The following is a 20,459-nucleotide window of genomic DNA, read 5'->3' as shown; positions in this document are numbered from 1 at the left end:
GGACCTATGTTTCTTTGGGCCTGGCTTACTTCACTTAATATAATTTTTTCCAGGTTTTTCCATTTCCTAACAAATGGGGCAATGTTCTGACTTTTATTTATACTCGACACCAAATTTATCAGAAAATGTTGGCTTTTTCTTTGAAAATGATATTTAGACTCATCATCTACCTTACTTCCAGCTTTTTTTCTGCTTCCAGCTTTGACAAACCTTACCTATTTAAATATAATTTTATTTTATTATTAAGGTATTGTAAGGGGGACCATTTCCTGAGTCAGGTAATAATATAGTCAGGTATTATATACATTTCTATTGTTTTTGGACACTATCACCCCTTCTGTTGCTTTCCCTCCATTTTCCCCTCCCATATCTGTCTATAAGTTATACATTGTATCTACTGAGTGGCATAACTACATTTTCCCTTTGTCCCCCCCTAAAAGAAAAAGAAAACCCAAAGGAAAAACAAACACCACCACCACCACCACCACCACCATTACCACCACCACCAACAAAACATCTTTCCACTAGTAAGGACTAATCTTAAAGTATCTCCTATGGAAATACCTTTGTGCTTTTACTCTTGGTCTTCATCTTCACAGAGGAATGCAGTCATGTGTCTGCTTAGACTAACAGTGTATCATGGGTCTTGTCTATCTATCTCTCCATCAATCTTTCTGTCTGTGTGTTTTGCACACACACACACACGTTATTCAAAAAGCTCATAGCCACATACACAATGACATCTTATACCTGATAAGGAATAAATATACCCAAGACAATATAGTGGTAACTGCAGTATAGAAAGGGATGCAAATGAGTTAGAAATGGGAAAAAATTTAACGTGAAACAGAATTAGGATCTTCCAAGACCTGCAAGGAAAATCTGATATGACCTAAAATTATGGGTAACAACCTTTTTGAGGAATTTGAAATTCAGAATAAAAACAAATAATAATACAAATAATAATTCAAAATAAACAAGGCACTTTGACACTTCATTTTTTTGGGGGGGGGGTCCAGTCGTGGGGCCTGAGTTCTGGGCCTGGGCGCTGTCCCTCAGCTCTTCAGCTCAAGGTTAGTGCTCTACCACTTGAGCCACAGCGCCACTTCTGGCTTTTCTTTTTGCTTATGTGGTGCTGAGGAATCGAACCCAGGGCCTCATGCATGCAAGGAAACGCTCTACCACTGAGCCACCTTCCCAGCCTACACTTCATATTTTATATGAAAATACTCGCCATATGTTAGTTTTTCTCTCACATTTTAACTTTTGTTCTGTCTTCAGCTGTCTGGCCCACTCTGACAAAGTAACATGAACTGGATAAGTGGCAGGAACTCCTCAAAGATCGGGAACTTGGGAAATCTACTATAGAGGTTGGTAGATTCCATGTCTGGTGAGAGCTTTTTTTTCACAGGTGTTGCTGTCATGTTGTGTTTCTATGTGTTGGAAGAAGCAAGGTAGGTTTTTGTTCCTCTTTTATACAGTGACTTCCTATTGGAAGTCACATGATCAAGTCATCTCCCAATGGATCAACATATGCATTCTTAGAGGACACAAATATTCAGACTGTAGATGCACTATGGATGATTCTCATTTGTGATGTATATGTAGTTACTAAGTCAACCCTTGGAACAGATATATTTGCAATTATTTCTGGACTACTACAGCTGTTGGACTCTTACATCTTCCATGTGCCAGATTTAGAGTTTCATCCCTTCCTCATTCTGTTTTTCAAAGTTCCCAAGTTTGCATGTGTTTTCAACATACAAGACTATAATAATATTGTGACATTGAAAAGGAAAATGATAATTATATTTAAAACTTTCTGCTCCAAGGTTTGAAGGTGTTATAGCCACAGAATGAGAGATGTTATGACCTCTCGAAGTTAACCCAAATGAATAAAAATAGATTTTTGTAATAAGATACTGTGTGCAACAAATGAGTTAAATTCTTTGATGCTGCAATACAAAATACAAATATCTTAGCCTTCATAGGGAAGGGAAAAACACATTTTAGGTATTTATAAAACCTGCTAAATATTGTCATCCTGAGGTGGCATTAAGAAGTCAAGTCCATTTTGTGTCCAAGTAAGTGAAAGATGGAGTTACTGGCGTCAAGATGAAATTAGGTCCATTTCCTATCGCAATTTGGTATCTATTAAAGAGATGCTTCTGTGGTTAGAGGTACTCGGATGCCTATTACTTTATAAGTGGAACTTTAACAAATGAAAGTTCATGCACTGAAGGAAATAGCTCAAGCTATTATATATTATCTTTTTTAATGGCTCACACAGGTTAAGACTCTTTGCTTGCTACGTGGCTTAGCTTGAGATAAACCTGAATTGTGAGAGTATCTTGCTTTATTATGGAATACTACATGAAAATTGAAAAGAGAAAATAGCTTCAGGGTAGCAGCAAAACACTAGTTAACATTTACTGAACACTTAATATTTTAAAGCTCTGGTACTAAGTGCTTTATAGACCATGTCTTTAGATCTGTCATCATTTAATAATGACATTTATATCACGAGCTTAGAAAGTTTGTGAATTCTTATGTACAAACAGAAATAAAATAATGAGAAGAGGTAAAATTCAGATCTGTTTCACATCCCTGTCTTTTCATCAGTTCTCTAATGCTTGAATTTTTGGATATTCTAACTTATCTGTTTTGAGTATCTATATGATTTTACTCTGTGTGTGTGTGTGTGTGTGTGTGTGTGTGTGTGTGTGTGTGTGTGTATGTGTATGTGCATGTGCATGTGCTGATCCTGGAACTTGAACTCTTAGCCTGAGTGCTATCCCTAAGCTTTTGTGCTCAAGGTTAGTGCTCTATCTCTTGAGCAACACTTTCACTTCTAGGTTTTTCATAGTTAATTAGAAAAGGATCTCATGGACTTTCCTGCTAAGGCTGGCTTCAAACCACATTCCACAGATCTCAGCCTGAATAGGTAGGATTATAAACATGAGCCACTGGTGTCCAGATGTTTGTGTGCATGCATGTGTGTGTGTTTGTGTGTGTGTGTGTGTGTGTTTATTGTCAAGGTGATGTACAGAGGGGTTTTACAGGTACATAAGTAATGAGTATATTTCATAATGAGTATATTATATAAATAAAGTATATTTCTTGTCCAACTTTCTTTGTCCCTTTCCTCAATTTTCTTCTAGTTTCCCTCCTCCTTCAAGCCTTCCCCTAAGTTGTACAGAATATTTCCAATATATTATCTTGCGAATATTGCTGTTGTATTGGTTTCTCCCTTCTCCTTTGTCTCACCATTCTGTTGTTCCCCTTCCCTTCCCTAATTCAGATAAACATATATACAATACCAGGGTATCAAAATCAAATACAGTGACAGCAGTAACATACAAAGAAACAAAGAAAGTCACAGAGTACAAAAATAAAAAACAACAAAGAAAAACCTCTTGTGTCCATATCTTGGAGTTCATTTTAATTTGCAAAAAACAAAAAACAAAATAAAACTAGCCATGTAATAAAATCTCACAGAACAGAAATCAAGTGTATACTTTATATATGTCATCTCACCTCACATGTAATGATTCCTGGATTCTACCTCTGACCTTTCTGTCTTTGTTCTTTTTCCTACTGAGTCATCAAGGGGCACAGTACAGTGCTCAATATTCTCTCAATAGATGCAGAAAAAGCATTTGACAAGATCCAACACCCCTTTATGATCAAGGCTCTGGAGAAACTAGGAATCTAGGGAACATTCTTCAATATAATAAAGGCTGTGTATGACAAACCTACAGCCAGCATTATCCTTAATGGCAAAAGCTAAAGCCATTTCCTCTAAACTCAAGAATGAGACAGGGATGTCCATTCTCTCCACTCCTCTTTAATTTAGCCTCAATCAATTTTTTTGACAAAGAGAAAAAGAACACAATGTATTTTCAAGTATATCTGTCATCATGAAGAAGCATGACTAAATGAATTATTCTGAAATGGCTTCTGTCTTAACTCCAAAATTTCATTAATAATAGTAAGAATTTTTCTGTAACTACATGATAATTTGAAAATTTGGTTGCACAACCCCATAAGTTGTTATTCATGTAAAACTAAGTCTCTGGCATTCACTATTATTTTCAAGATTTTATCATTCTGAAAGTTTCAGGATTGGTTCATAGTAAATCAATTCTCAAAGAAAGGAAGCGATTTAAGGGGTTTACAGAAATTGATGTGATACCAACTCAGGATTAGAATATCTCAGAAGTGTCATGATTGTTAGGACATGTGATACCAACTCAGGATTTGTCCTAACAATCATGACACTTCTGAGATATTCTAATTAGATATGTCTTACAAATTCCTTTCAATAAGTACATACACTTGTCATTTTTATTCTGTTTGAAAGTACAAAGGGTTTTAATTGGAGTGACAATTTTCTACCAAGTTAGCTTTCTTAGGAATGTGGCTTTGTTGTTAAAATGTGCCTCATTGACAAAAGACTCTTATAAGTTCACAAGAGGAAAAGAAGCCTTTTCTATTCTGTTTGGAAACATTAACAGATATTTTCCAATTTAAAGAAATTGACTTTTTGAGCCTAATTCAGCTGGGTGAAATATAAGAATTTAAAAGTGGAATCCAATTATCTCTAACTTGTATACTTTGTTGAAAAGCTATTAAATTGGAAATTTTTGAGCTGTTTCAGAAGGCATATTTAAATTTTCTATCTACAATAAAAGCAAAATAAAAATAACTTTAAGATGCAAACCTAGACAGGTGACTCATGTTTACTTCACAACTGAGGTCGTATACATAGAAAAGTAGGCTCTGTTTCTGACCTAGTTATTTATAATACCTTTCCATCTGTGAACTTGTTCTCTTTTTATCTTTTAATGACGAAATATAATTCCATTATCCAGCACAAGATTCGGTCACTAGGTGGCTCCATATAGCTTTTCAACAGCAGTCTTCTATGAAAATCCTTTCATTTTAGAACATTGCCTCCTCTTCCCCTTCCCCTTCCCCCTTCTCCTCCCCTTCCCCTTCCACTCCCCTCCCCTTCCCTTTCTCTCCCTCCTCCCCCTCCTTTTCCTCCTCTTCCTTCTCTTCTTTTTTGCAATTGTTTAATTTTCAGCTCATATATTTTTTGCCTTCTATTCCTATGATTTCTACTTGGTGTAGCATAGTTGAAAGCCATTAACTATGTGTGTAAGAATTCCTGTATAATTTGGATAATTTCAGTGGAAAGAGGACACAGAAAAACTACGCATACATTTCTGTAGGTTAGGCAATCCTTATTGAATCTAGGACTTTTAATCAATTGGTCTAGTTCTTAGAGTAACAGAATCTCATGGATCTTTCCCTCTCTCCTCCCCCCAACCCGTTCTCTGCATTTGTGGGCATGGGTGTGTATGTGTGCATGAATGAGTGGACTCCTTCTTCTTTCTCATGTATACACAAAATACATAGTGTGTTAATTATCTAGCATGGTTGTGACCATGAGGTTACCTAATCAAGGATTTGAAATCTCAGCCTTCACCAAACAATACCTTATTTTCTTATAGAAATGAACCTACTGTTGCACACATACAGTGATATGTCCTTTAAAAGTGACAGTTTTGATACAAATGAAGTTACCCCCATGCATTTCTATTATATGTATAAAGGAGATAGATGTGTGAACCTAAACAAATGATTGGACCTGTGAAGTTTTTTCTTTTTTGGGGGCGGGGAGATGGAGGTGAGGGTTGGAAAAATCATTGACTCAAGGTCTCTTTACATAGCCCAGGCTGGCCTCAAATTTGAATCCTGCTTTTCATAGCCCAAGTGTTGGAATTATAAGCATATACCACCACATCCAGTTTAATTTTACTCTCTGAGTTATCAGAAATACAGCATAATGTAGAAGAGAAGGAAGTGCATTGGGAAATCAGAAAGGTACTAGTCCAGTCTTTTTTTTTTTTTTTTTTGATGAGCACTATCTCTTTCATTGTAATGACTCAAGCTATCTCTTTTGCTTGGAACAGCCCTGGTTTACACCTGCTATCCCAATACAATTATTAATAGAAACTGATCTCCTCTGAAAAGTGTCCTGGTTTGGAAGATAAATTATATAGTTACTTTATTTTGAAAGATCCTTTCAACTTGAGTGTTCTTTGATGTTGCCTGGAGATGAGATGTGGAATCAATTGTCCAAGAGCTAGCCATTGAAATTGTAGTCCTTTACTTTGAGCAGTGATGAGAGATGAAAGTATTGAGTTTGCTACTGCCCAGATCATGAAGGTCTGCTATTCAAAGACTTTACTATAAGTGTCAGGATAAACTTTTAATCAGAGAAAATATTACAAAATGACTTTGACTACATTGTAGAGAATGGATTTTAAGAAATCATTGCTGGAGACAGAAAAAACAGCTAAGAAGGTTTTATGATAATTCGAATAAGAAATATTATTAATCTTAACCAAGATTTTGTGAGTGAAGAAAAATAAAAGCCTAACAAGCAAAGTGATATTTAGATGGGGACATCTATAATAGGTAGTGACAGAATGTGACAATTGAAGTAGATATGAGTCTAGAAGAGCATTCCCTCAACCCATCAGCTTCTTAACTGACTGGATGTATAATCATGCCATTATGAAAAGGTTGACCATAGGCTAAAGAGTAATGTACTAAAGATAGGATGGATTTATTACTTGACTTTTGGAGTTTAATATATATATATATATGTATATATATGGAAATAAAAAGGGAAATATCTAGTAGATATCTAGAAATAGAAAAACCTAAGAATACTAGATTCAGCTCTAAGGATACAGATTTGTGAGCAGTCAGAGTATTCAAATTTCCTAGAATAGATCTAGAAAAATATGCAAAGAGACAAATTTGAGCCAGTAAAGAACTTTGCAGACATGTAGTATAAAAGCAAAGAATAAGTAAAAAGAAACCCCTGAAGGGAGATTAGTAAGGAGCTACTAGGTAGCACATCAATGAATGAAATTCATATGCAACCACATAAGCACAGAGGTAAAGATTGTATTTTAGAGCATACACATTGCATTTTAATTAAATAGTGCTCAAAATTATGGTCTCCAGAATTTCTTACACTTATAAACCATAGTGTTTTCTTTATGCAGGTTATTGCTATTCAAATTTTTGCTATATTAGAAATAAATAAATGGAGGACATTGCTTTATGACAATCTTTAATATATAGATTCATTTAAGATAGATTCTGATATTTCCTTTTGCACATACATAACATGTTACAGAACATTGCTTGGGTTAAGGAGTATGAATAAAATATGACCACATACATATTTGTTTGGAGAAAAGAGGAGTATTTTCATAGAGCTTAAAGGTAATTGTAAGAAATGTACTCATTACCTTGCTCATGTAATTGTAACCCCTCTGTACAGTATTTTCACAATAAAAAAGTAATTGTAAATATTCTTTCTGGATATTCAAGCAGAACTAGTCTATTGGTAGTTTTTTAAAGATTAGTTGCAGGGAATCTGAACAACTAACTTTTATTCACTTATTAACTTGCTGTCCTTTGATGTATTTGAATTCTTAATTATTTTAACTTATGTCTGATTCTATATCCTCTCTTATTGTCAGTTGTGAAATGTTAGGTCATTGGTTATGTAGATTTTCTAAATGTTGACACATGTCATTACATAGCAACACAAATTGCATTCATCAGTATCATTGCTGTTCCTGTCAACAATGTGTTTGAGTATTGGAAAGCTGTCAGGCTCACAGTGGTGGACATGTTTTCCAATATTCTAGTTTCCTCTCAAAAGCACAAATTTTAACATTGGCAATCCAGTTGTTTTCATTGAAAGGATAGGTTTCACTGTATTTGTTTCCCACAAAATGTCTGCCAAATACCCAAGTCTAAATTACCATGGTTAATCTGCCATTCGTTCTTGTGTTCCATGAGCAAAGATGAGATCCAGAAGCTTGCAACTCAATTGGCCAAGTTCTTCCTTCTCTATTCCAACAGAATTCTTAATTCATATTTCACACTTTATCATATCAAGAAGCAAAAAATGTACAAAACAATTAATATTTAATAAAATTATAATTTTACTTCATCAAAGAATATATAGTGAAAATGGCTTAATTTTATATTAACTGTGAACATGCATGATATTGATAGCAGCTTTTGTCTAATAGATATAACACCATTGATTTTGAATAATCAATACAAATGTCAGTAGGGCAAAAAGAACCAATGATATTTTTCTGTTAGTGTGAAAATAACTGATTTTTTTAGATGCCCAGAAGAGGTCTTCTTGGCTGGAGGCATGACTCAAGTGGTAGAATGCAAGAATCAGTCTTGTAGCACATGGTTGTGCACAGAACGCAATTTGAGAGTTGTTACTTTACACAAGAAGAAGGTTGTCTCACCAAGTGCTGTAAAAATATTTGAGGGTGTGCAAATACATAAAAACCCATTTATATAGAACTTGCAAAAAAGAGGACATAGACAAATTTATATAGAATCATTCGGGGGTTCATGCCTTCCAGTTAATACATTCTAAACTTCAGCAAGTAATGTGTGAAGTAATGTAAAGAAAAGTTTTACTACTTCCACCGCATTGAATATATTTTGTCTACCTTGAATGGAAATGCTTAAATGTATAAAGGCATTAATTATGGCTGTCACCAAACCTGGAAGAGTATATCAAATTCCTTTGACTGGGAAGTAAATGTCTCTTCCTTCTCTGAATTATGAGTCTAGCATGTAAAACAATTTGACATGCCATTTATAGTAACTTAGGATGGAGAGAGGAAAGCAAATCCTAGTAAAGTTACAGCTTCTGGCTACAGTGCACAGAAGTCAAATGAAATAGTTCAATATTTTATGAATGATTTGAATAAGTGATGGAAAGTTATTGGGTATATTTTAGCCCCCAGGAATTGTACATATGACAGAAAGGTTGCTAAAATGTGCCATTTACAGATCATCTTCTCTGAGACTTTCTGAGTCAGAAACACTACCTTCATCTGCTTTTGTCTTTAAAAGCTCTTCAAAGTCCTTTAAAACATATGCTATTATCCCTTTCTTTTGTCTGCTTATTATAATTGAAAATATTTATTTGTAGCACGTAGTTATACACAGCAGTTTCAATTCCAGAATTTGAGGTGTGAGGACAATGCATCAGGATCAACGTCACCTCTTCCATTTTTCTCTCCCATCCCTTATATTCTTTTTCTTAAAATTATGATTATTAAGGTGATGCACAGAGAGGTTACAGTCAAGTAAATAGTACATTTCTTTATGGATAGTGTCACCCTTTGCCTTACTGTCTACCAGATTTTGTTTCCTATTCACTCCCAAATGTTGTATAGTTCATTTTCAACATAGTGTGTAGTGAGTATCATTGCTACATTTGTTCAGCCTTTGTCTCTCTGTTTCTGTGTCCCCCTTACCCTCCCAAAGACAGATTAGTGAACAAACAAGACAAAAAGAAAAGCAAACAAAAATAGCAACAAAGAAAACCCTGCTGTTTCCTGGAGTTCATTTTAATAAATATTATTTTATAAGTGCAGATACATGTAGGCATTTTGCCTTTGTGTTCCTTTCCTGAGTATTTTCCTTTGGTCTCACTGGGTGTGAATGCCTGGAGTCCTGTATTGAGCATATTCCAGTGCATTTTAGCTATTAGGCCTTTCTTAAAGACCACTAACCTTATCTAAAAATATTAACTTTATCCAAAATAATATCTAAAACTTAAATTCATCTGGGTTAAAGAACTTCAAAGATAGTAGGTTTTTGATTTTCTAAATTTATGTTATCTGAGTGAAATCACTATTCTTATGAATTATGAACTTCTTCATAGTCCAAAATATTTGCTTAGCTTTGGTTTCTCCAAGAATGGTACTGTTCTAAAAGACTGTATTACAGTCTTAATTTATAAAGCACTCCTGAAAATGCAACCCTGAGGAAAGTGAAGCGGATAGACTCTGCAATCGTTCCATCCTTTCACTTATTTATTTATGTTATCTAAAATGACATGGAGCTCCTCGTCTCAAATGGTCATCTTGTCTCTGTTTCCCGAATGACTTTGAATTAGTGATATTTTCTACCATGTCTGGCTCTCAGGTTTTGAATAACAGTATGATTTCCTAGCCATGAAACTTACCATATCATGAAATAATAAATAGAGGACATATTTATTGTGCTCAGATCATGATTTCCAGTATTTTCTCAGAAAGGAATATGGAATCTTATATAATATTTTCATAGGATGTATTTGGAAATGCTTACCAGCTCTAACCCTCTGTTAGCCTTTATTATGTCTACAAATAACTATTTACCTATTATATAGCTATTCAACAACTAAGCAATCACCTAAGTACTTACATTGGAATTTTGCTTGCAGATTTATTCCTGTTCTCTTCCTGTCTTACTTGGTGTTTGCCTGAAATCTAGCATATATGATTCTAAGATAACCTTCCCATATGGAGCACTGGGACATTGCTTATTTCTAGAAATCCAATTTCCAACTTTTCTAGCCAGCTGAAAATAATATTGTTGCTTATCTTTTTTCTTCTACTATAAATTATATTTACCTACATTTTAATTTTATTTATTATCTTTAAGTAGTTGTACAAAGGAGGCTCCATATAACACCACACTTTATAGATACAAAGCATCATGGTCAGGGTCATCCCTTCAACATTCTCATTCCCCTTCGACCCACTCCTTCCTTTACTTTTCCTGTACTTTCCCCTTATTTTTGTTGTATGTACAATGAAGTCTTTATTTTATCCTCTCCCCCTCTTCCCCTTTCACTCACCTATTCTTCTCTACCCTTATCCATCCCCTCTTGGATGTACTTATTTCCTGGGATTGATTTTGTTGGGCTTTGACCTAGCGTCTCTAATAGATTAGCATCAATTAATTGTGCAAAGGTGTTTTGTTTTGACATGCCCATGAATGCATGCAATGTACCTTGATCAGACTTGCCCTTTCTGTGACTCTCCCCTCATGCCCTTCCCCCCTTCCCAAACCAATCTCAACAAATTTCACATTTTTACACTTGTCCATAAAGTATTTTGACCACATTTACCCTCCTTTACCTTCTTCTCTCCTCCTACCTCCCATCCCAGGGCATAGGACTTGTTTTATATGTCATTTCTTTGTGTAGTATATGCTATTTGTTCAAAGGATTTTCACTGTGGTATTTCACTTTCCTCATTCCCTCAGCCCTATCAGTGAAGAGAATAATAGAATTTGAACAATATTAAAATACATTGCATCTGTGAAGGAAGATAGGAAAACAAAATTCACTGGAGGCAGGTAAACATGATTTTGAGAAATGTCTATGTTTTCCTTTTACCCCTCTATTTACCCCTTAGCAATGCCATTTTAAATGTCTCATGCTTCAAAGATTTCATAATCTTTCTATTTTATCATCTTCTATAACTTAACATTGTTATAAATACATTAATATGTTCAAACTGATAGCACATAGAAGAACAGAAAATAAGCAGAAAATTTGGGAAAGAAGATAAATAGAGTACATACAAAAAGTGACTGGCAATTCAGGAAATTGGAATAGAATGAATTAAAGATCAAAGAAAGAATGGAAAAGGTAAAAGATGGGAAAGCCACTTAATTTGATAAAACATGCCAGTTTAAAGTTGGAGTAATTATTTGGTAAAATATTCTTTAACATTAATGTTTCTTGTTTTCCACTTGCTTATGAAGCATTTATAGGCAGTCAATTACAGAGAATTTGGGTCCTCAATAAAGCAGAACACAATTTAAATTGTAAGCTTTAGTGATTTTATTCTCACATGGATGCATATGCATCAGAGAATTCTTTCCAAATATCCATCTCCCTTTCCTGGAGTATAATGCTATAAAAATGAAATATTATGAACATAAGTTGAAAAAACATTAGATGTAAAAGAGCAGTACAAATATACTTGAAAAACCAATGTAGTTTATATATCTATTAAATTTTAAATCAAAGGTAGAAGAGTTCTTTTACAACATAGTATAGGAAGTTAAGACAAATTAGTGTAGGAATCTGTGTTATGTAAGCAACATTATCATTTACTGAACATACATGATATTCATATACAATATTGTTTCCCCTCAAAAATCATGTGAGGTATTGATTATTAATTAAATTTTACATAAAAGGTTGAGTTTCAGTGTTGTACTGTCTTTTGCAATCAGTAAAAACCCTCAATTTCAATCCCCAAACCCTTATTTTGTTTTTGAATTTGATTTCTAATCTAATGCAGAAATATCTTCCATAAAGTCCATTGAACACTGTTAACTACATTCAAAATTGGCTAGGATATCTTTGCCTTCGCATTTAATCAATCACAAAAGACAGTCTCAATACTGAATGAGAAGGTAATCAAGGTTATTTCTTAATTAGCTATTGCCAAGAAGCAAGAAAGAACAAATTATGTATGCATTTCTTAGGAATTAACTGTTTTGCCTGCTATAAACTAAATAACCATCTAAAGTTTGTTAATGTATGTTTATACCTTCTATGTAATATTTCAAAGACTTCTACTGAATTATTAGAAGAAATGAATTTAGATGCAGTTTAAATTACATCATATCATTTAAGGTAGGAATCAGTCATGCAAAAAGCTCTTGAATGGCTGGCTGAATGCTATACAGAAACATATTTTGCGATAATCCATTGAAATTAGCTAGATGATGAGCGGCCACAAACACCTTGGCAAGTATAACTTTCTACTTTCCAATTTATGGGAATTTTCCCCCTTAATTTTTACATGAATTTCATTAATGTTGTAGAAACAGGCTATGAATTGAGTTGATGTGTCACAACAAAGTATGAAATATCTATTGATTTCTTCATCTTGGCTTCAGTGGACAAAATGATTCCTAAAATGGAGAAGTAATATCTTATAAGGCTGTTTGGATCTGTACTACAATATATTCTTATTGTCCTTCCTAAAGTTTTTTCTGTGATGGAAAATACAACACATTCGGAAAGTGAGTAGGAATTCTAATATTTCTACACTTCAGGGTTTGGTTTATTCGATTTGTCTTGCAGAGTTAGAGGCCAATATGCCTGCTTTTCTAGGCATCATTTTTCACAATAGAAGTACAGCCTTACACCAAAATAAAAAGATTTGCAGGTCTGGTGATATTTAATAAAGATGTGATTTTAGTGTAAGTATAGTAACACAGCAATTATTCAAGACAGTTATGCTTGTGACAAATCATAGAGTAGAACCTTGATCTGTCATGTGAGCAGCCAGGTACTTTAATAATAGTGAAACATTTCTAGGAAATTATTTTTGTTATGGGCAACATCAATCTCCCAGTCTCTGTATTAAAGTGATGGTGCTAATTTCTTTATTGTTCCTCCCCTCAGTATCTAAGTCAGTTATCAATTTTGGATAATTATTCATAATGGAACAGGCAAGGACCACTGCATGAATATGGAGGCTCTTGAGCAGCTATTTATAAATCCATGATGTTTATTTCTTTCTGACTTTATCCTTCTACTCTCTCAACAACTTTGCCATAAAACTCTAGGTTAGGCCATATGTCCAGAATGTTCACAGAGATCACACGTATGAGGTTAGATACATAAAAAGATAGCAGGGGGAATGTTACCAAAGGAAAACCTAAGTAAGTTCTCCAGCCTCACTTGCTCTTAGTTAACTTGTTACTAATACGAGATGTCACATAGCAGAACAACATATGATTCTTTTTTCTTTAACTTTGATTATACCTTTGATGTGTTGGCTCTGAGCACATGCCTCCTTATTAGAACAGGAACTAGGATCTTCAAATAATCTTCTCTAAACCTGAAAATACTTGTAAACAAATACACACGAGCCCACCAAAACAATCTAGCCTAAGATCCCCAGAACTTAATTATTTATCTGCCAAGTCATTATTTTTACTCTAGAAGGTAACATTCATAAGACATGCCCATCATGAGCCTGAGTGGAGTGACATTATTCTGCCTCTTACAGTTACCCTCAAAGTTCAACATTGTGTCACTTGAAGAAGAATGCATTTACTCTATTGAAACTCAATCCATGACAATCAACCATATTTGAATTTCAATGTGTTATCTAAATCTGTTCAGTTGGAAAACTTCATCTTCCTAGGAAGAATCTGAATCAGTTTAGCTGAAATTTCAGGTATGTTTCATCCATGGGGGAAAATCTGTGTCACTAGAAAATAAGTTCTCTCTTCCCCAATCATAATGTTGGATATTAAATGCAAGCATCTTTAATCACAGTGAGAACACTAGGGAAAAGGTAGATATTAGTTAGGAGAACTTGGAATCTAGCTAAGTGAGCATTAAGTTACCAGTTCTGAAAATAACAATCTTGAGTGATGGCGCTACCTTACACCCAGTGTTTCCTAATTCATGTAGAGTAGCAAATGTTTTCAGCAGAATGGCTTTATAAGTCAAGTCCTTTTGCATGTTAAATCCAGCAGCCTTCCTTCATGTCTCCCAATTTCAGTTGAAGCTAGAGTAGAAGCTTGTGATATAAAATTCTCATAAAGTCATGGAATCCTTCTGTTAGACAGGCGGCTCTTCCAGAATTCTGTCATATATAACTTTACATCTGTTTTTTGTTTCTGCTGAGATGGATAAGAAATTTGGAGTCACAAATCAAATATTCCCAAAGAGGTCTCTGCATAGTCATGTATTATAATCTTTAGATATTATAAAAGGACTAGGAAAATGTGGCCTGGCCACGTATTTTGCTTTGTCTTCTAACTTCTTTGTTTTCTTGGCATTGAATCTTCTAATTTTAGCATCTTTAGCTATATAGATAGGCTCAGAATTTCTTTGAAGTATAAGTCCTGACATGTTTCCTGTTCTCTCTCTATTTGTTATCCCTCACATTTTCTATAAACTGTAAGAAGATAAAATGTGTCACCTTTACTATTTTGCTTGGAAATCTCATTTAAACATCCATTCATTGTTTACAATTTCTGCTTTGCACATTATTGTAGAAAATAATCAATTTGGGTTTGCTGTCAGTAGAAAACAAAGATTAAGGGTATTATGTGTCAGGCACATTTCTAAATGTTTTATAAATATTACTCAATTTTCCCATATGGGGCCATTATGTGGTCCATCTAATTTCCAATTGAATGGATTGAGACAAAGGGAAATGAGGCAAGTTATCTAAGACATCTCTTTTGTTAACTGATGAATGAACATCTTATTCCTTGCCAAAATAAATATCATTCTAAACTTGACTTCCAAGTCAAACATTATTATTATTCCTCTTCAACTCTATTATTTTATGACAATTTAACTATTAAGTTCCACCTATACCTATCATTATCTGATTCAATAACTCTATCTATTTTGTCAGATTTTGTGGTATAACATAAAACATTTATTTCCATTTATGATTGTCATATTAATGTTACTGGTCCATTATTTTCCTAAAAAGATTAGAAATATATGGAGGGTTATTACAATGTTAATAACAACTATTTGTAGTTGGTGGGTGTATGTGTGTGTGCATGTACATGTGTGTACATATGTATATAAGCACAAGAGAAGATTCAATGAAATTCTGGTATGACAATAAGAAAAGAATCTAAGACCAAAGAATCTGTTCATTTTGTACTAGGTAATGGATGTATTTACTTATTGGAATATTTTACAGATGCCAAATCTTGATTTGTACAGAAGTCTAAATTGAATTTGGCTGTTGCCATCTGTAGCTTTATTCTCTCCATCACACAATTGTCCTGCTTGATTCTTTCATTACAGTGCACACTTCACTCAAACTCATACAACATTAACAAGAAAGCAAAGGTATTTATTTGTCAATGGTGACAAATCATTTAAATTAATATCTCACAGAATATAAAATGAAATTTCCTCCTGTGCCCTTTAGAGCATTGATTCTCTAATCATGGACATGACCTTTCATGAAAGGTTTTGTATTTTTTTTTTGCATTCACCAATAGCTGACATAATTCCACCAATTTCTAAGGATAACTTAAACAAAAAACAAATTATATATGCAAAGCTTATAAGCTGATAAATGTTAACTTCTGAAGGAAGGGTTTAGACTTTTGTTCTTGATCTTTGGGTGATAGAACAAATACTTCAGAGTAAATCTTGGTTCAAAAAATATTTACAGTGTGCTTAATATATAGAAATCTCTTATAGTTTTTTTACAAGATACATATCTAAATAAGAATTTCTTTTTGAAATAACTCACATTTTATGGAGGAGCTAGATATTTACTGAACTATTTAGAATATTTTATAGTGTTTTAGTAGAAGACTCATAGGGACGAAAGAGACAGAAAGAAAGAAGAATCTGGGACTTGTTCTTTTAGTACAAGGGACAGACACATCTAAGTAAGGAAATTAGGAGAATAAATACTTATGTCTTTCTTTCTTTTATCCCTCTCTGTGCCATTATTACATGAGGTGTACAGGCCCAGGGGAAAAGAGAAAGCGTAGGCATGGAAAAACATAAGGAAAATGCTCAGGATAAATTCTGTATACATGGCAGGCAATACATGATTGGTGACAACTGAATGATAGGAGAGCCTGAATATATTGAATGAAAAGAGAGTATTTCAAGATGACAGTCTTCTGATTATCTTAAATATATTTGTCTACTTCTATACAAGCAAGTAGGTAAAACAATATTTTAGGTCATTTTTTAATATAATAAGGAATTGAAACTTCATCTTAAAACTAAGGAGCAGTAAACAGGTCTGGAGACATAGCTTGTTGGTAAGAGCATCTGCCTTGTAAGTATGAAGCCCTGTATTCAAACCACAGTTCTATTAAAAAAATTACTAAAGTTGCTTTATTTCCCATACCTCTTTAATACTATCAGAAAAATTGGACTTAATATTTACAAATAGAAACTTGATAAAATAAAGTATCTGATAAACTCTAGCAATGGTTGGTTGAGTACATATAGCCCATAAGGACAATCAACATTATTATAACAAATTTGTGAACCTTAAGTTCAAAATAGAGAAAATGACAAAAGATTGACCAGTGTTTCTAGAACACCTGGCAGAAACATTTACCTTCTGAATGCATAAACTGTGAAGGTATATCCATCCACTCACGATGCTTGCGACACTGCCTCTGAAAGTACAAACAAACCTACTCTGCTGCTGCTTTTTTCCTTTTCCTTTTTCTTTTTTCTTTTCTTTTCTTTTTTGGTTTTTGAGCAGTTGAAAATAGGTCAGGGCTCCATGTGCTGTTAGGAGCAGACTTTTGTGCAGTTTTCCTTACTCAGTAAAGATTGATTTTTTGTTTTTGGTTTGGTTTTGGTTTGATTTTTGTGCTGGTGCAGGGGCTGGAACTCAGGGTCTGGGTGTTGTCCTTGAACTTTATTGCTCAAGGCTAGTGCTCTACTTAAGCCACAGCTTCACTTTTGGGCTTCACTTTTAGAAATAAGAGTCTTCGTGGACTTTTCTGCCTTGGCTGGCTTTGAACCTCAGTCCTTAGATATGTCATTAAATAAGAACTGAATTGCCTCTCTTTTCCATATACTTTTAGGTTTTACTTATTAAATATTTTTAATGAATTCATAGAGTTAAAATTGTCTTTTTTATAGACAGATTGTCCTAAATTTGTTGTTAGAAGCTCTACAATAACAGTAGTGTATTTAAGGATGGTTAAGGGGTTTTTTTGGCAACTAATACAACTGTTTTAGTGTGTTCATAATAGATACATTTGTTTACTGTTTAAAACTTCACTAAGACATAATGTGAATAAATTATATTAAAATCACATAAACATGTATCCTTGGATACAATAGTTGTTACATTTTGAGCCAATAATATTTTAAGTATATCATCTTACTTCAACAATAAGATATTATATATAGCATCTCATAAACAAAATAATAAGCAATATAATAGTATAAGCCATAAAAATACTGCTTATATAGTATGAAATATAATATACTCCATATTGCTACTTGTACTCGAAATATTATTTTTCCCTTGGAAAAAAAGTTGGGCTTTCTCCTTTGAAGATTATGATCCAACCCAGAAAATGAAATTAAAGGAATTAAATCTTCTTGAGCTAAATAATCATTGAGAAATTGCCTGGATCAAAGAAGTTAACTCGGGCCTTGTACTTGCTATGCAGCATTCAATACAGAATATCACAAAATGTCACTTCTTTCACTTCTTCTCTTTGTGCATCCACCTCCTTAAAAAGTTTGAAAGTGGCTCTGATTTTAAGCCTACTTTGAGCATTTGGAGTTTTAACAGCATGCTTCATGTTTATGCCTGCCATTTGTAGTGTCTTAAGCTTACCTGGGTATTTATAGTTTGAGAGAAAGCACTGACTAAAATTTGATTTCTAAACTGCCTTTATTCTGACAAAAGCACAGAGCAATAGGGGAGCAGAGGTCAGTATTGCCATTCCATGTGGAGTGTTGTTATTCTGGTCAGAGTCTTATTTTAGAAATTAAATGTTGCTTGAATCTTCTTCACAGCTCAACAGAGTTTTCTGTGGACAAAGGAGGACAATTGCAACCTGTTATTAGAGCAATGTGAGTGTCCGCATCAATGCAGCTTATTAAGAGTAAGCCATAGGGGTCAAAGGCCCTAGGGGCAAATGCATGTTCGTGGGATTGGCTTCATAGTTAGTTCTGGCCTAGATATGACTTGAAAGGAGTAACCCAGATGCAATAGACTATGACAAATTCTCAAGTCACACAGGCACCTCATTCCATAATTTGCGTCTAACTGACATCTGTGATGGTCCTTGATGTTTCCTTCATAAGGACCCTCTGATATCAATGCGGCAGATAAGCCTTTGAGAATTAGAGTATTAGGATGTAAGCTGTTCAGGACCTGGAAAAGATGTGCTTGGAAGATGAAACACTTCAATTTCACAAGAATCAGAAGCTGGATTCATAAACAGATTGAGAGCAGGTACCCATCAGGCTGAAACAAATAAAACACCCATGTAAAGAGCGATGGGGAAACACAAGTGTGGCTGCCCTCCTCTGCACTTGGCTCTGACGTCTGTGGCAGCTTTTCCTTAATGCAGCATTTTATATTTTATATATTTACTATGTGATCATTTGAACTGAGTAATCTTGCATGCATTTTACATTAAAAGCCCAAACTGGTTTGCTGTTGAACACTGAAAAAATAACTGCCTAGTTTTGAAGTCCTATATTGAAGTTCTAGTACTTTGTCTCCCTTTAGCTTTGTTCTTAACTCTGCTTTCTCTCCTCATTTGCTGACATATTTGTAAAATGTTTTTTTCTCCATTTTTCTTACTTAGTTGGTTCCTTTCATTTTGTGGTTTTCCAAAATTTAATGCAATAGCTTCTCTCTGTTCTGGGAAAAAGAAAATACAATTAAAAGCATAATAAATAATGAGAATCATATGCTCATGAATTAAGTCTGAATATTTTGATTGGTTAAATATTTTATACAGTGTGCTATGTATCTATGTATGTTTTCAGCTGAGTCATTTCATAGTTTATTACAAAGATGGAGATAATTTATCCCTAAATACTTCAACAAGACTAAACACAAAGTGAATTTTCTGTATTACTATTTCTATGTTATACAGAAAAGCTTTATAGATTTCCCTATTGGCCTCCAAAATGCATTAATGCCAGTGATTGGATCCATTCAGGCATTATTCTTGCCATTTATTATGCTTCTTATATATTTTTCTATCGCCAAGTATTACTATTCATTTTATTTAAAGAGATTATATCATTTATATTTTAGAATATTCCACATTGTGAATTAGTTTTGTAAGTTTTTGATTGTGTCACATATTTTTCTTTGCTTCTTGTGGAGTGGGGTGAGGAGGGTACCAGTCCTGTGGCTTCAATTCAGCCCCTATGCACTGTAGCTAAGCTTTTGTGCTCTACCACCTCGAGTCACAGCACCATTTCTGGGTTTTTTGTTAGTTAATTTAAGATAAGAGTCTCCTTGACTTTCCTATGCAGGCTGTCTCTAAACCATGATCTTCAGATCTCAGCCTCCTGAGTAGCTGGGATTATAGGCTAGACACTAATGTCCAGCCTTATTTCATTAAAAAGAATTGAATGGAGGAAGTTAAAGACTTAGTAATTGTTAGAGACATTAGAGTTCTGGTTTGGCCCATAAGAAAACAAACAAACAAAACCCCCCAAAACCCAAAATGGTGACTACTCTTACATTTGGTTTCAGTTTTGGAAATTAATAGGAGAATACATTTTGAGCTTTTCAGCTCAATATAATCTCATATGTCTATATTTACTTTGGCTTCCTGTATTTTGATGGACTTGTTTAGAAAAACCTTTGACTATTGAATGTCCTGGAGTGTTTGCCCTATGTTTTTCTTTCTGCGCATTCTTTCATAGTTTCAGTCCTTGGTTTTTATGTACCAAGCAGGTAAGAGAAGATTTGAGGAAGAAGAGGGATAGGAGGATCTTTTCCTTTATGGTATGCACAAGTGATTAGTAAGAGTGGTTCTGTTCTGTGTGTGTGTGTGTGTGTGTGTGTGTG

General features: G+C 34.1%; 1 pseudogene; it reads right to left on the bottom strand.

Annotated features, from left to right (window-relative positions):
- LOC105982702 overlaps positions 1 to 3,796 on the bottom strand; it is a 13,193-nt pseudogene extending 9,397 nt beyond the window's left edge.
- Positions 3,797 to 20,459: the final 16,663 nt, after the last annotated feature.

Source organism: Dipodomys ordii, unplaced genomic scaffold (assembly GCF_000151885.1).
Source record: "Dipodomys ordii isolate 6190 unplaced genomic scaffold, Dord_2.0 Scaffold17, whole genome shotgun sequence".
In the NCBI taxonomy this organism is placed as follows: Eukaryota; Metazoa; Chordata; class Mammalia; order Rodentia; family Heteromyidae; genus Dipodomys; species Dipodomys ordii.
Note: the sequence above shows the minus strand (reverse complement) of the source record. Positions and strands in the feature narration are given on the sequence as shown.